The sequence below is a fragment of the Ochlerotatus camptorhynchus genome, unplaced genomic scaffold (assembly GCF_037179485.1).
Source record: "Ochlerotatus camptorhynchus isolate MF236.1 unplaced genomic scaffold, CSIRO-AGI_Acam_v1.1 ptg000418l, whole genome shotgun sequence".
Taxonomy (NCBI): Eukaryota; Metazoa; Arthropoda; class Insecta; order Diptera; family Culicidae; genus Ochlerotatus; species Ochlerotatus camptorhynchus.
Genome location: NW_027040904.1, coordinates 284,763 through 301,179, shown reverse-complemented (window position 1 = coordinate 301,179; position 16,417 = coordinate 284,763). Strand labels below are relative to the sequence as shown.

The 16,417-nt window shown below is 42.9% G+C and overlaps 1 protein-coding gene and 1 pseudogene across 1 annotated transcript in view; both read right to left on the bottom strand.

Moving 5' to 3' along the window:
- Positions 1–16,417, bottom strand: part of ush (Zinc finger protein ush) — a 284,797-nt gene that overhangs the window by 240,348 nt on the left and 28,032 nt on the right. The gene's annotated exons all lie outside the window — the stretch shown is intronic.
- LOC135711091 (uncharacterized) overlaps positions 1–16,417 on the bottom strand; it is a 37,437-nt pseudogene that overhangs the window by 4,281 nt on the left and 16,739 nt on the right.

Genomic DNA, 16,417 nt, shown 5'->3' with positions numbered 1-16,417 from the left:
AGATTTCTTTAAAATATGTACCTTTTTGAGTTTTACCTTTGGCTACTTCTCCTAGCTCTACAAAACTAAACAAATCTCCAAGCTGTTAGTTCAGTTTGGAAAGCTATCCTTTCAAGCCAATTTCAAAGCTCACTCCACCTCGTTTTAAACCTTTCGTTCGGTTCCGAACGTTTAATCTATGTATTAATTTTCCCTACACTCCTCTACATAACGATTTGCACTGTTGTGAAGCGAAGCAGACTCCTCCCAGTATCGTCAATTCCACGCAAGAACGAGAAGTCAACTTTACACAGCGGTACGAATGCAGAGAATAAAAATGTATAAAAGCAAACCATTTCGCGCGAAGCGCATCACATTCTCTGCTTGTACGTCAAGCAGTACAGTTCGGTCTTTGCTCGCTCTGTCGAGTTGTTCTAAAGTTTCTAGTTTGTTCCAAACATTCGCAGTTTAATCGCGTCGTCAGTAGTGTCGGTCGCTTCGTGTGATGGGAAGACAGCGCTCCCGGAGCAGGCTCCGACAGAAAACGGAGAAGAAGAACAGCGGTGAGGGTAGCTTGAGTGTACCTATTTCGAATAGGTACGCTACTCTTCCCACCGATGTAGGGAATACCACCTCAGCCACGGTGAAGCGGTCAAAGAAGAGGAAGAAAAATCAAGGCCAGTCCGATGGTGCGAGTGGACGGGACGATGCCACCGCGACGAACGTCAGCGTCATTGGTGATTTCGGCGACGCCGTCGACAACGAAACTGCTGCCACCCCGAGTGCAGCAAAAATGAAGCTTCCTCCACTGGTGGTGAAGCAAGTCCCACTCAACACGCTGATTGGCGATCTTTCATCGCTGGGCGTTGCAGCTGAGTTTAAGCTCGGCAGGATCGGCACCAAGGTGATGCTCCGAACAAAAGCGGAGTACGAAGTAGCCGTGAAATATCTGAAGGATACCAAGGCGGAATTCTTCACGCACGACATCCCCGGTGAGAAGCCCTTCAAGGTAGTCATCAGGGGTCTACCAAACTTCGACCCCAAGATGGTCGAAGCTGAAATCAACCGGTACAAGCTTGCCCCAATCACTGTCTTCCGAATGACAAGGAGAGACGAAAACGTGAAAACGTACCCGGATTGTCTTTTCCTGGTGCACTTCCAGAAAGGGACGGTGACGCTCAATGCGCTACAAGCCATCCGATCAATCTGCTCCATCATCGTACGGTGGGAGCCATACCGTGGCGGCCATCGTGACGTAACGCAGTGTATGAGGTGCCTCAATTTTGGACACGGTACCCGCAACTGCAACATCAAGCCACGCTGCAGCAACTGCGCTCAAGAACACGCCACTTCCAACTGCCCTGCGGATGGAGCCGTGGCGATAAAATGCGCTAACTGTGGTGGTGCACATCAAGGTTCCGACAGACAGTGCTCCAAACGCGAGGACTTCAAACGCATCCGAAAGCAGGCGTCAAGCAACAATCAACCAGGACGCAAGAAGGACAAAACCCCAGCATTCAGGACGGAGGATTTTCCACCTCTTCGTGCTCCCCAGCAAAGGCAAGCGAATTCGCGGGTGCAACCCGTCCCCCCTCAAGAAGCTTCCGGTGATTTTGCTGGCCAAAGCTCTCCATCCCCCCCTGGATTCTGGAGACAACCAACAGCGCAAAACAACAACCCCGATCTGTTCTCAGCGGATGAACTGATGGAAATTTTCGTCAACATGTCCGGTGCTCTTCGTAAGTGCCGCAATAAGCCCGAACAGATCCAGGTGCTCGGTAAGTTCATCATCCAGTATGGCGTCTAAACTGCTAACTATCGTCACCTGGAATGCTTGCTCTGTAAGAGCAAAAAAGATTGAGCTTGCCGACTTCCTCCGCAAGCACAGCATCGACGTGGGCCTTCTAACCGAGACCCATCTAAAGTCCGGCGACAGCTTCTGGTTGCCTGACCACAACATTATCCGGCTTGATCGCACCAGCTCCAGGGGGGGTGGTGTTGCGGTCGTCGTCAAGAAAGGAATAAAATACCACACTCTGTCCCATATCCGCACCTCTATCATCGAGGCCCTTGGTGTGGAGGTGGAGTCGTCGACTGGATACGTCCAGTTCATCGCCGTCTACTGCCCTCGACAGTGTGCCGCCAGCAGTGGACTAGCGGCTAAATTTAAGAAGGACCTGTCCACCATCACCCGTACCGGTTCCCGCTTCGTTGTTGGAGGAGATCTGAATGCTCGTCATGAGGCATGGCGGAACTACCAGCAGAACCAGAACGGTCGTCTGCTGTTCGACCATTCGCAGCATGGGCTGTACTCCGTTTGGTTCTCGGACGAGCCAACATTCATCTCACCGGCAGGCAACCCATCGACGCTAGACCTGTTTCTTTCAAATACCGGCTTGTCCAAGCCGGTAGCCTTAAACGAACTCAGCTCCGACCATCAACCGGTGGTGGCTGAACTGGGATACAACGTAGCTGCTGCTAAAAGCCTGCGCAAGGACTACCATCGCGTAAACTGGGCCCAGTTTGGACGCGTGGTAGACAGGCACATCATCGACAACCCGCCGCTTGACTCCGTGGAGGACATCGACCGAGCGTTGGAAGTACTCCACCAAGCCATAACCGTGGCTGACGAGGCGTGCGTCCGACGAGTTCCTGTGAGGGGTAAGTTTATTGCCATTGATTCCCACACCCAACTCTTAATTCGCCTGAGAAATGTTCGTAGACGCCAGTTTCAGAGGACTGGAGATCTAGCGAGGAAACGTGAAATGGCCAATCTGAACAAGGAGATTGCTTCCAGAATGGTCTCACTCCGGAACGAAAGTTTCGGGCGGCTTGTCCAGAATCTGGACGACCGCTCCAGACCATTCTGGAAAGTTGCCAAGGTCTTAAAGACGCACCCTAAACCCATTCCGCCACTAAAAGATGAAAATGATGACGATCGGCTCATAATCACCCCTCAGGAGAAAGCAAATGCGATTGGTGAGCATATTGCCAAATCGCACATGCTTGGCTCCAACATCCAAAGTCCGCTCGAAGTTCAGGTTGAGCAATGCGTACTCAACCTTGATTCCTCCCCTTGTGCCATCCCTCCGGAGGATAGAATCACAGTGGAACAGATTTGCTCAGCGCTGAAATGCACCAAAAACATGAAGGCCCCCGGGTTTGACGGAATATTCAACCTAGTGTTGAAAAATCTCAGCATGAAGGTTCACTCTCTGCTGGCAGCTGTCTTCAACAGATGCTTGGAACTGCACTACTTTCCAAGTATCTGGAAGACAGCGAAAATCATACCTATCCGCAAACCCGGGAAGGACCCAACGCTAGCTTCAAGCTACAGACCAATCAGCCTCCTTTCAGCGCTGAGCAAATTATTCGAGAAACTCATTCTCAATTTTTTGCTCAAGTTTGTCGAGGAAAATAACATTCTCCTTCCGGAACAGTTTGGGTTCAGAAAGGGGCACTCCACCAATCACCAGCTAGTGCGGGTGATGAATAACATCCGAAGTAACAAAGCTGTATCCAAGTCCACAGCCATGGCATTGTTAGACGTTGAGAAAGCGTTTGATAATGTCTGGCACAATGGGCTTGTATACAAGCTTTGTAACTTCAACTTTCCATTACATCTGGTTAAAATCACCCGTAGCTACCTCCAGCAAAGGTCGTTTAAGGTATCGTTGAATGGTTGTCTTTCCGACACGTTTTCCATCCCAGCAGGAGTCCCGCAAGGCAGTCTGCTGGGACCCTTGCTTTACAGCATTTACACTTCCGACATTCCTCCCCTTGGAGACGGTTGCGTGTTTTTCCTGTTCGCAGATGATACCGCAATAGCCATCAAAGGCAGGATGCCTCGCGAAATAACGAACAAACTTCAACGATGCCTTAACGCCTTTGCTGATTATGCCACCACGTGGAAAATCAAAATCAATGCTTCCAAAACACAAACAATCATGTTCCTCCATCGACAATCACCCAAACTAAAACCGGCTCCCTCTTGTACTGTAATCATGGATGGCACAAGGGTTGAGTGGTCCGCCGAAGTAACCTATCTCGGGATGTTGTTTGACGAAAAGCTCCTATTCCGCTCGCATGTGGAGAAAACCGTAGTCAAGTGTTCCGCCTTGGTTAGGAGTCTTTATCCGCTGATTTGCCGCAGATCCCGCCTCTCAAGGGTGAACAAACTGGCCGTCTACAAACAAATCATAGCACCTGCGATCCTCTACGCAGCTCCGGTGTGGGAATCATGTGCACAGACTCACAGGAACAAAATTCAGGTCGCTCAGAATAGAGTGCTGAGGATGGTTCTTGATCGTCCTTTCGACACTAGAATAACAAATTTACATGAAGAGGCAGGCATTGTCAAAATAGATTCCAAAATTAACGAAATTAAGACTAAATTTACACAAAAATGTAATTTATCAGAACATGCTTTGATAAGCAATTTGTATATAGTAGGTTAGGTGTACATAGTAGTTGTAGGTTAGTTGTAGTTGTAAATTGTAGTTATAAGTAGTCTCCTTTTTCCAATTCAAATCAAACCAATCCCACCAAGGTGGTCATACTTTAAAATAGGCCTGAACGGACTAGGAACTGTAAATAATAATTAAAATCTCAAATGTACCAAAGTTGAAAAGACGCATCTGTGTCACTTAACAAATTCATACATGTAAACCACACAATCACAAGAAATAAAGATCATTTAAATGGCCAAAATGGCGAAGCGCATCACTATTATTGTAACTGCCAAACGAGAAACATCAAATAAATTAATATTCAACCATCACCAAACGAGCATAATTTCATCCTCATGTCCATTGCCACTGGAGCACACGATCGCTGCTGTTGATAATCGCTGCCATACAGTCCACATTCTAGCCGTTGCACCTGGAGCGAACAGGAAGGTCAATAGCGTCCCGTCCGATCGATCCGATTCACAACTGGACCCCACCCATGGTAATCTAGTGTGAACACCGGTTCGACTTCCCTACCGGACACCCCCGACGCTGTAGGTTGGGAATTTGTTGTTTTGCCAAGTTGGATCGTCCTAGTTAATTTTCGCCCTGGTTCCGTTTACATGTGCACCGCACACCTTTCATGATGCCTGTAAATCAAAAGCCTCGGCAAATCCTAAATAAAATATTACCAAGAGTCTTCTGAGCATGTTATTTTCCGTCTTCACTTTGAACATATCTTCCGTCCGCATGCGTTTCCGTTCTTTCAAAGATACAGTAGAATTAGCTTTTAGAAATACGGATGGTTTTCCTCGACGATTTGATAAGCGAATGTTTTCAGAACCTGTATGAATCAAATAAAACGTTAAAGCTACATTCTGAAATACATCAGTTGCTGTTTTACCAGAAGTTGAGACTTTTTCGGCTAGAAACTTTGACACAGCTGCTTCTGAAGCCTTTGGTTGGAGAATTATTTTCTTTCAGAATTCTTGCTAAATTTTCTGAACGCTCAGTGACAGTACACACGTGATTCTTCCCTCGTCCGATTTCCGTTAGACAAGTATTACACATGCGTATGACCTCGCGTATGACTTTAGTAGTGTTTAAATTGCTCGGTTTTGAATTACGTTGGTTTTCCTTTCTAGGAACTGTTCCCGGTAGATTTTTACCATACTTTAGCTGGGCAGCCTCACAAACTTCACAAGTGCACTTTGAATTTGTTCTCGTACTCTTAGAATAGTTAAACTTGTATTTATGTAGGACCACTTTTCTGCTATTTCCATTTACAGGGCTGCAATAAATCCGACACTTGGCACATATTGAGGACGGATAATACCACTCGCGAACATCAATATCGCTTAAGTAATCATCCCTAATCACTTGACGTATTGCACTGGAGATCTGTCTAACGTTTTTTTTGATTTGAAAGGCATAAAATGCACACTTTTTTTTTGTTGATTGCGTGATTATCCATGATAAAATTTCAAGCAAAACAAAGCGCGCTGCAACTCACAAAAGGCACGTTTGTCAATGCCTACTTGTGTTCTCTAAAAAAAACAGCGAGTGTTGCGATTTGTGATTAGGAGCATTCCCAGAAATCTTGTAAAGAGTTTTGGGTGAATTTCCAAGGCAGCTAAAACATAGAAAAATTTTGAAGACTGAACGCAGAAGCAAATTCAATATCCAGGAAAAATATAGCTGTCCAATATCCAGAACAACATTGCAGAGTTCAGCATCTTTCTATTTTTTTTCCTTGATTTGTTTTCCGTCGATCTTATTTTCTGACGCCAATGCTACCGACGCCAGGGAGGCAGCTCCCACACCTGGACCCTAGCTATCGACCCACCAACTCATGAACCGGGGAACCAACGGCTTTACTTCCCGTGATCAGAGATGTTATGCCTCAGAACATCTCGGCGGCGCCGACTGGGATTGAACCCAGGCCTGCTAGGTAATCACGCTTACCACTACACCACCAGCGCCACTAGCATCTTTCTATAAAGCAAGAGTCTTGATGTATGACACAAATTTCAATTGAGCACTAGAGCCACCTAAAGTGAAGAAATTCCAAACCAAACAATCCATTATACTTTTAGCCTATGTGACTTAATAATCAAAAATGCTATAGACAACATCCTGGTGCTGACTAAATGATGTTCATAATGGCAAACTTCTGGTTTCCGTTAGAACTAAATAAGCCATCAAAGCATTTCGATAAATTATAGGATATCTAGTTAACGTTTCAACAAACACTTTCGATTCAAACCTTGGACATGAATCAAATCGGAGGCCTGTATAATGAAATAACTTGTTTTCAAATCACAGTCCTTAAGCAGATGGTTCCAATCTGAGCTCGTATAGCTCATAGATATTTCCAGAACCAAGATAACGCTTCCTCCAGATAACAGCGAACATCCATGTTCGTTTCGAATCGTAAACCTCAACAACCGTAGGTAATATTGATAACGAAGCGATTTGATTATATAGCTGAAGCCTTATCGCACAAAAATATCTTACCGGGTGCTCAGATAAGATAGCCCACAAGAACGTGGTACGGGTGCCTTTATCAATCAGCTGCAAAGCGCTTCATTTGAATATCAAGTCTATCGTTTTTAGTCTCATCATCACCAGGTGTGCTGCTGGTGATATTTCAAGACTCAATGGAAATTTACATTCCATTGACCCACATGATGTCGGATTCTACGCACAATCAATGACTGCGAGGCAGAGTTGTCACAATTTTGCAAACTAGATTTCGACGAAGCCCCAGCCCGCCCTACGATAGTGGCCTTTTTTTTGCACGAAGCACTCCGCCACAGTCGTCGTCGTGCTGATAAGCAAAACTAGAATTCAGCAAGCAACTTACCTACGAAAAACCACTCTATAGGTAGGTAGGTACCTACAACAGCTACGCGTGAGCTGATAAACAAACATTCTGCAAACGAATAACAATCAGCCGTGTTTTTACTATTGTTTTACGGGTGACTTTAGTGCGCAATTTTCAAACCTCCTCCACCGCCAGAAGATTACAGTCAAGCTAAAGTCATTTCAGCATGTTTTATTCCGGCGAAACCTGTGGGCCAGACACCGTCCCATTCCGCCTCGCAGTCCGAGTGAAAGATAAAGAAATGCTGGTTCGGAGTTTTTATCAGTTTCGTATTTATACCGTGTAAGGTATAGTTTCATCAGGTTCTTTTGTGGTGGGGCATGCTTTAGTTTTTTTTTTTTTGAGTACTTCTTTATCGCTCACTGCTCGGCTACCGGTGCTGCTGTTGAAAGGTAACTTTGTGGCTTCGATGGTTTGCTTTATTGCTGTTGGGCCTCTAGGAACTGATTAGAGACGCAGCCGCGCCGAAAATTTGAATATCGCGCCAAATGCCGCAGCAATAGTAACTGTCGAACTGGGAATCGAGAGGCCAGTCCGTGCGGTGGAAAACTCTTTCCATGTACTTATCGATAACAGACTCGTTTTGGAGTGGGTTAATTTTAAATTTAGAGTCATTTTTTTATGACCACTATCAGGTAGACCCAGCTGGAGTTTTTTGATAGCTATGGTCGGGTGGGTAAACAATTAAACAATATCCGAGTTGTTGTAGGAGGCAACATTTGTTGATAAAAAAAACTGATAGAAATGCTAATGCTGAAAATGTAGCCTTCGTTGAAAGTGCTCGGTGGGAATTTTACCAAAAATATACATGTCTAATTTGTAATGAATACGGTTAAAATGTAGTTAGTGATTGTAAAAGACGCAGTTCTGCCTACTTATTATAACTTGAAATTAAGGAGGAATCAGCAGAAAAGCTCACATAATATTCAAATCTAAGTAACAATTAGCAGGATAACCAGACTTACAGATTATTCCCTCATCAGGGCTGCCAGATTTGAAGAAACGTCTTTATTTTGAAGGTTTCTGCTATTTTGTATTTGGGCATTTAGGTAACGAAATGAAATGAACATGTTTAAGAAAGAATTTGGGGTCATAACATAAACATGTACCTGTAAAGGCCATGGGATCGCCGTCTGGAAGATCTGGAACATCCGTAAAATGGTCAATCCATAAAACTGATCCATGACTTCCACGGTTTTTTTTTCGAAAACCCGTGGAACTGTGATATAAGAAATAATTCGGGGTCGTAACATAAACATTGACCCGAATGACCATGAAACCGTCTTCCGGAAGGTCCATACAAGTGGTGCATCTATGATACTGATTCTAGAACTTCGCGGTTTTCTCAAAAACACTTCAAACTGTGAAATTTTCGAAAAAAAAATCACGGTTTTTTCACAGTTTCATGTATGAAATACTTTTACGGATGTTCCGGATCTTCCGAATGACGGTCCAATGGCCATCCAGGTTCATGTTTATGTCACGACCCCAGGATCCAAGGCTCAGTTTCATGGATTTACCACTTTTAAGGATGTACCAGATCTTCCAGAGGATGGTTCCATCCAGGTCCATGTTTACGATCCTAAATTCATTATTATATCACAGTTTCAAATGCTTTTGAAAAAACGTAGAACTCTAGGATAAGTTCCATGGATTGACCACTTTTACAGATGTTTCGGATCTTCCTGAGTACGCTCCCATGGCCGTCCGGGTCAGTGTTTATGTCATGAACCCAAATTCTTTCTTATATCACAGTTCCTAATGTTAAAAAAAAAAACCGCGGAGCTCTAGGATCAGATTCGATTGACCAATTTTACGGTTGTTCCGAATCTCCCGGAGGACCGTTCCGTTGTCTCCAGGTTCCATACATAGGAACCATGACTGTATTCTAGCTAATTATGAACATTTGTGCCCATTAATCTAATGTATGGATTTTAGGCCACTTGCAAAACCCATAAACACTTCTTAAAAAAAATACGCGTAACGACTCTTTTCGCTTTTGAATAAAGTAGACGACCCTATTTTTAATCTTTTTAAAATCAAAATAATCTACAGACCCTAGCAGTGTTGGAAAAGTTCACGATATTTCATGAAGTTCACCAAGGGAAAAGTTCGCGAGTCATAGTGAATTTTTGCGAACTTTTCCATCACTGGACCCTAGGAATTTTAGAAGTTCCACTAGTTCCGACAAATTTAAAAGATTGATATTTATCATGTTTAATCTTTGAAATTTCATATGAAACCCTCCTGCAAACAACACGTTATTGCTAAGAGGAAAGATAGTGCTTTCATTTGGAATGGAAATTTTTTTGGCGGTCATCTTGGATTTGGCCGCCATCTTGGAATTTATCAGAAAACGTATTTTTCACTATGTTCGCAACCACCGATTTTGATTCTGATGTACGTCGGTGAGAGCTTCGACCGATTCTTATGTCATAAGGGCCGCTTGCATGTGTCGGTCTCAGGGCACCGACATTTACATGCCTTTTTTCGTAATGTGTAGACAATTATCCATACGTGGTTTGTGAATAGCACCTTACGATGTTTCAAATATGCACTATTATAACCGAATGGGCACCACTAGCACCACGCTTGAACACGAGGAGTTGACTAATTAATTCCAGAAAACTTATCGAGCCACAAATCGGTCATATCATTTCAAGTTGCATGAGTAAATCATTGTTCCATACAGCCGGAAAGTCCCTGCAAATTTAGATTAACGTAAATAACGAAACAAATGGTGAGATGAATCAAACAAGAATTATGACTGTTTATTGCCAAGCAAAACTCGGTATCTGCATAGTACTTCACCGGCCAACCAGATCAACGCGTTCTAATTTGTTATTCAGCAAGAAATCAACCTACAGCTGGAATGCAACTTAAAAAACAGTTGCCGATATTATCGCTCACTCATGTAATGAAAACCGCGTGCGCGAGCGGTTTGTCGCTCTATCTCCCTTCTTTTTAAGGTTTCCCCACTATCACACATCGCGGGCCAACCGACCGACCAGGTGCTCTGTTTTACTTTGAGGTGGAACTTTTCCACCCATTGCTGATGGTTTTTCGCTAGAACAATAAAACATACATTGACTGCCGGTCGACTTGCCGCGCTTGACAGATAGCTAGCGCTCTAGAACTTGCGCACCCAGAACAAAGAACTTTACCGGGACTGATGACTAATTCGTCATATAACCGCGCGCACGAACAAACATCACACTTTGCCATCACACAACCTGCGGTTGATAATGGGTAATCGCGTATTCAACGGAAAACCGGCTGTGTAGAATAGTGAAGATTCAGCTGGCACTACATTCCGAGTTGTTATCGGTTGCTAGAAGGTAAACTTACCAGACAGCGGAAGACTCGACCATGTGTGACAGTGACAATCACAAGTTGATATTCAAATATAAGTGAAATTGAGTGGTTTGGAAAACGAGCACATGTAGATTGAAGTGACTTTGCCGCCGTGCTATTTGATGCTTCGAAAATAACTTTAAGTCTTGGAGTTCATGACTAGAGGATTGGTAATTTAGCCTAAAATTCATCTGCCAATAATAAGCCAGATAGATTTCTTTATAGAATTGCTTGGCTTTTAAGTTAGTCTAGCAACGAGTTTCTAGTATAATCAGGAATCGGCACAAAGAAGCTCATTTCTGGCAAGTTTTCATAACGTTTGTTCAAAGCTGAATAATTGCAATCTACCACTTCCAAAACAAATTGCACCGGTCGCTCTCTTTTTGAATATGCAACTCCGGTCCAAACACGGACAAGTTCCATCACTCATCGTCAAAAGCGGAGAATGACCGACGACGCCCTCCCGTGCCAAGTTCCTCGACCGCGTCGCCACCACAAACGGCGAACTTGATTTGTTATCTCTGCCATATCGCAAACCGTACGACCCACTCCGCGCGCGCTGAGTTCTTTCTTGCCGCACTACAGTTCCACCATCATCCCCGTCAGTAGTGCGGGATCCAGCCGAAGAGTTTGCAGAGGTTAAGCAGATAATAAATACATTTATGAAATTCCCGGCAAATACATCATATGCATAAATATTTATATCTGTATCTGCTTGGCCCCGAAAAGCACTCGGCTATACGCACTCACTCGCATGTATTTACCACCACAGACTACGACAACGACGACGATCAAATGCGCGTCGGACGACTCCCGAGAGATGCTTCAGCTGCGATAACCCATCCGGCGCGGGTGGGTTCATAATCGGTCGCACTGGGGAAGCAGGATGGACGAATGTTGATGCTTATCGGGGGGGGGCAAGCGAGAGACTGCTTCACTCAGGGAATTTCTCGGGAAACCTTCACTTGATGCTGGAGGGCAGATTGTGGCCAATTTTAGCTCTTTGCGAATTTTCACTCAACACGCATCGGCTTGCCCCAGTCTCCGCTATCTCGTTTGGATCCATTTGTTTCGCTTGCTCGTGCCTCGATATGCAGGAACAATTGAGGGGGGCTACTTCCAGGATGTTTTTGGGCTTGGCCGAAAATGTTGTCCTCCACTCGTTTGCATCATATCGTCAGTCAATCTTGTCATGTCCTCAACCGGAGCTGCTCGACTCGAACGCGCGAACTAAACCCTGCCTGTCTGATGGGCGATGATGAGTGTGAGTGTATGCAACGTTTAGGCCCAGAGTCCGGTTACCCCCCCCCCCCCTCAACCAACCGAACGTACGTGCATGCATCACATTTTGCTTATCTAGCATTCTATTTCCGGATATAGAGTTTTATCTTTTTCTGAAATATAAATTCCCTACAGCCGCTCGTCGTCGTCGTCGTCGAACTTGTAGCCATAGTCGGTCGTGCAATCTACAACAATCGGAATATCGAAGCTGCAGTGCCCCAATCGCACCCGAGAACAACATGTATATGCTGGTATATGCATAGCCGTACGTCGTAGACTGCGATGTTGTTGCGATATGGCTCGCATTGACTGTTTGTCGGACACAGGGAATTGGTCAGCTCTCAAAGGCAGATTTTGCCTTTAATAGTGGTGGTACTGTAGGTTGACTTTGCAATTGTGTTAGTTATAAAGAGCTCTACGGAATACAAGATCTACGAATTCATAACGGCAACTGAAGCAAAACTTTAAAAAAATAAAATGAAAAAATGAAAATAAAAAAGAGGATGGCAAGAAGATCAGGAAGCTGTGGGGAACAAATTGCAAATAATTGAAAAGGAAGATTAATGAAAATGGTAATAATGTAAAAGAAAACTGGAAACATTAATTGAATCACATCAGAATTTGAATCAGGGCTAAGGTGGGCTTAAGTCAGAAAAAGGGATCGGGGACCTAGTGGCAACTATTTTTGTTTATTGAAGATAGGATAGTAGATTCTATACCAGCTCCCAATACATTACTGGATTAATAGGGCTGCAGTTGCGCACTCCAAAGGGCCTGGGTTCAATCCCAGTCGGCAACGTCGGGATTTTCTGAGGCATACAATTTCTGATCAAGGGAAGCTGCCTCCCTGGCGTCGGTAGCATTGGTACTCAGTAAGGAAAACAAGATCGACGGAAAACAAACCAGGGCAAAAAATAGGGCCGCAGCATTTGCTTAATATGTTTAAAAAATCGCATTAGTGAATCCAAATCATTTCGATCAATCACTATTGTCTAAACGCTCACTTGTTCCGTGTGGGGTTGGGAGACAGCAATCTCTGTGCATGTGGACAAGGTTACCAGGACGCCGATCACATCCTTTGGTCTTGTGCGGAGTATCGTGGAGTCAGATCACATTTTTATGATTCCCTTCGGGCTCGAGGTAGACAACCTAATGTTCCAGTTCGGGATATTTTGGCTATACGCGATCTGGAGTTTATGAAACTGATATATGTTTACTTTAAGGATATTAACCTTAGATTGTAAGTTTAATTAACCTTGTGTTTAGTTTGCATTATGTACGTGTGGGGTTTTTTTTCAATGTTTGTTTTCAAGATGAATAGAAATAATTTCATGCTTTAGGATTAATTAAATAGTTGTATCGTAAACCACATTTCAAACATCCTTCTTTCCTTTTCCCATCCAAAAAATTGTAAATCTCCACTAACCTCGAGACAACCGCGAGTACTCGGTCCAGTTCCTTTAACTTTAAATTTAAGACAGTAATAATGTAGAACGCAAAAGATAACTCGGCTCTGTAAAGTATATTCGATTGAGCCTGTACAAATAAAGTAATTACAAAAAAAAATGACAATTATCAGGCAAAAAATACTAACAAGGGACCCCGTGTTCAGAAAAAGCCCAGCAGAGGTAAAAACCGCCTTGGCTTGAATATCAGGAATCTTAAATCCCTGAAATTTAATCATTTTTGAATCTCTAGATGATCTTGGCGATAGAATTGTTTAGAAAATGACATGTCTTTCCTGAGTTATGGGAGTTTTTGAACTCATATCTCGCAGTTGTGAGAGTTCCTGGAGTATCGAGAATTCTTAGAGTTCCAGTAGAACTTCGATCTCTTAATACTCTCGATACTAAGGAACTGCGAGAACTTTCAGATTTTCAGTACCTTGAAGCTCTTGAAACTAAGCTCCAAAAGCTCCCAGCGTTATGAGAATATCAACTTTTGGACTTCTAGAAAAATTAGTTGCTCCAAGAGCTTTTGAAAGTTCGAAGTTTCAGCTGGAAGTTTAGCAAATCCAAAATTCTCGATCTCCCGTAACCTTTAAAACTCTTGGCACAACTATAGCAAGAAGTCTTAGAACTACAAAAAAATGCCAGGAACTACAGTAACTTTAGATTTGTTGTGAGCTTCAAATTGGAGTTATGATGATATTTAGAATAACTGAAGATTTACACACCATAAAAGTTCGGGGAATATCTTGATTAGGGTGCGTCAATATACAACTGTTCCCCACTGATCTTTCAATACGTATTGACATCCCCAACAACTGTGCAAAATTTGAACGAATTTGGTTAAAATCACGATTTGCAATAGAATTTTAAATGTTGTGTGGGAAAATGTATGGGCAACAGAACGATCCTGCATACCAAAAATCCAAATATTGCTCAAATCACACCAAATCTCGGACTTAGATTGAGAATACTATAGAAAACAACTTTTTCCGATCTTTGTACAAAAAGTCACTTATCTTTCACGTTAGTCCTAGTGATCCACACGTACCAACAAGCTCATATATAGGCTTGTAGGCATGCTTGACATACTCAGTTTTGCTCACGAACTACTCATTTGCTTATAACTTTGCACAGAGTTGACGAAACATAGTTCTGTTTGAAGCAATCAATAGAATATAATTTAAGCTTTTTTATAGATATGTAACAAAAAGGAAATGGTATTTTTAGTAATAAACTGTATTTATTTGCGTTGCAAAAATGAAGTGAGAAATGCTCACTGCACATCTCGGACTTTAAGTGTCGATTCAAATGATAAGCTTTAGCTACTCTTTGCATGTCTACAGTAAACTATGATCCTAATCTATCAATTACTTTAAAGGAAACTAAATTTCAACAACTGAGTTAAAAGTAATTAACAAATGAGCAGTTGGTGTGTACAACTGTGCATGCCAAGCATGCCTGTAGGTATGTGCGGAGAAGAGAGGGTCTAGTATAAGAGAAAAGCGGATTCAAAACAAACTGCCTTGGAAACCTATGGCTGGGTGGTTTCTAGCAACACTGCCAATGCAATCAAGATAGGCGCTGCTCGATTGGCTCTGGCTTTGACAGTTCGTTTGGCTCAACACCAGCCAGTCAGCTACTCTTTTATACTAGACCCTCTCTAGTGCGGACCAATAGTTCTAAATTAATATAATAATAACTTTTTTCTCTCAAAAATCTAATAGTCTTCTATAAAGATGATCTACATAATATTCCCAATCTATTTGGTCGAAGAACAAAAAGTCGAATCGACAAAAGGTCGAATGGATAAAAGGATGAAGGAGTTAATTCCAAGTGCAAGAAATAACTTTCAAGGAAGGACATAACTCCAAGGGAAAGTGAGAGAGAAATGACTTTCGAATAATTCTGGTTACTTAAAACTTAAGCTTGATTTACTTGCTTTGCTTAGCGTATTGTCTTTCTGACCTCTGTTAATTTTATTTTATTTTCGTGGTGCGTTACTGGTATAATATCTACCATCGAACCCTAGTCCTGTCAACTTCAAACTAGGGGAATGGGATTTTTCAGTAATCAAAGGAACACATGCTAGTCTTGTTAATAGTGACAAGTCTCGGGACGAGGCTCATGAATATGATGTGCCTGTTGCACAAGTACGAAAGTGATGATTTTAATTTATTATTTGTATTAATATTTATTTTGCGGAAGAGGGGAAATGGATGTAATGTCGGCCTAAATGCCCCTAATTTGGGCCCATACATAAATTCAGCAATCGACTAAATTTTCAATAGCGACCAAAAATATCCATTAGTACCGTCCAAAGACGCGTTCATCTAGATGAAATGCTAGAAGATTTTTAGCGATGGGCCAACATTTGAGCCATTTCCCCAATATTCATTTTATGTATGGTAGACAGGCTCCAGGTCGTTTTCAGCCATTTCTGAAACAAGTGAGTGCAGAGGTGGTGCAGTTTGAACTCTAAATTTGTGAAGCCACCCCACCCTATTGGACATCGATTATGGCTGAATTTGGTGAGTTTGTTCTAGTTGGGAGACATGCTTATTCATTTGTTATCACTGAGTGATCCAGTTAAAAAAAAAACATTGTTAACTGTTTTCGGGAACGTCACTTCATTTGAAAAGTTTTTTTTGTTAAGTCGATCGTAGCTTGTAGTAATGTAAGCAACACTGAGGCTATAGAGCAACCGTTTTTGCTCATTGAGTAGAAGATCATGGGTTAGAACCCAAGCCTCGTTACATTACTGAATTGATCTATCCCAGGCCTCTATTTTAGAAAATCGTGAATAATAGAACTCGTCGTAACGATTCGGAAAAGTAATACATATGTTACAAATACAAATGTGACATACGCTTGATCCGGTTCGGAAGACACTGTTAACTGCTTTCGGGGATGTAATTTCATGTTAATAGCTTCTTGAAACTGCTAATGAACGACCGTCGGTCGTAGCTTGTTGGTATGTAAGGAGCTCCGTGGCCTTAGAGCGACCGTTTTTGCTTACT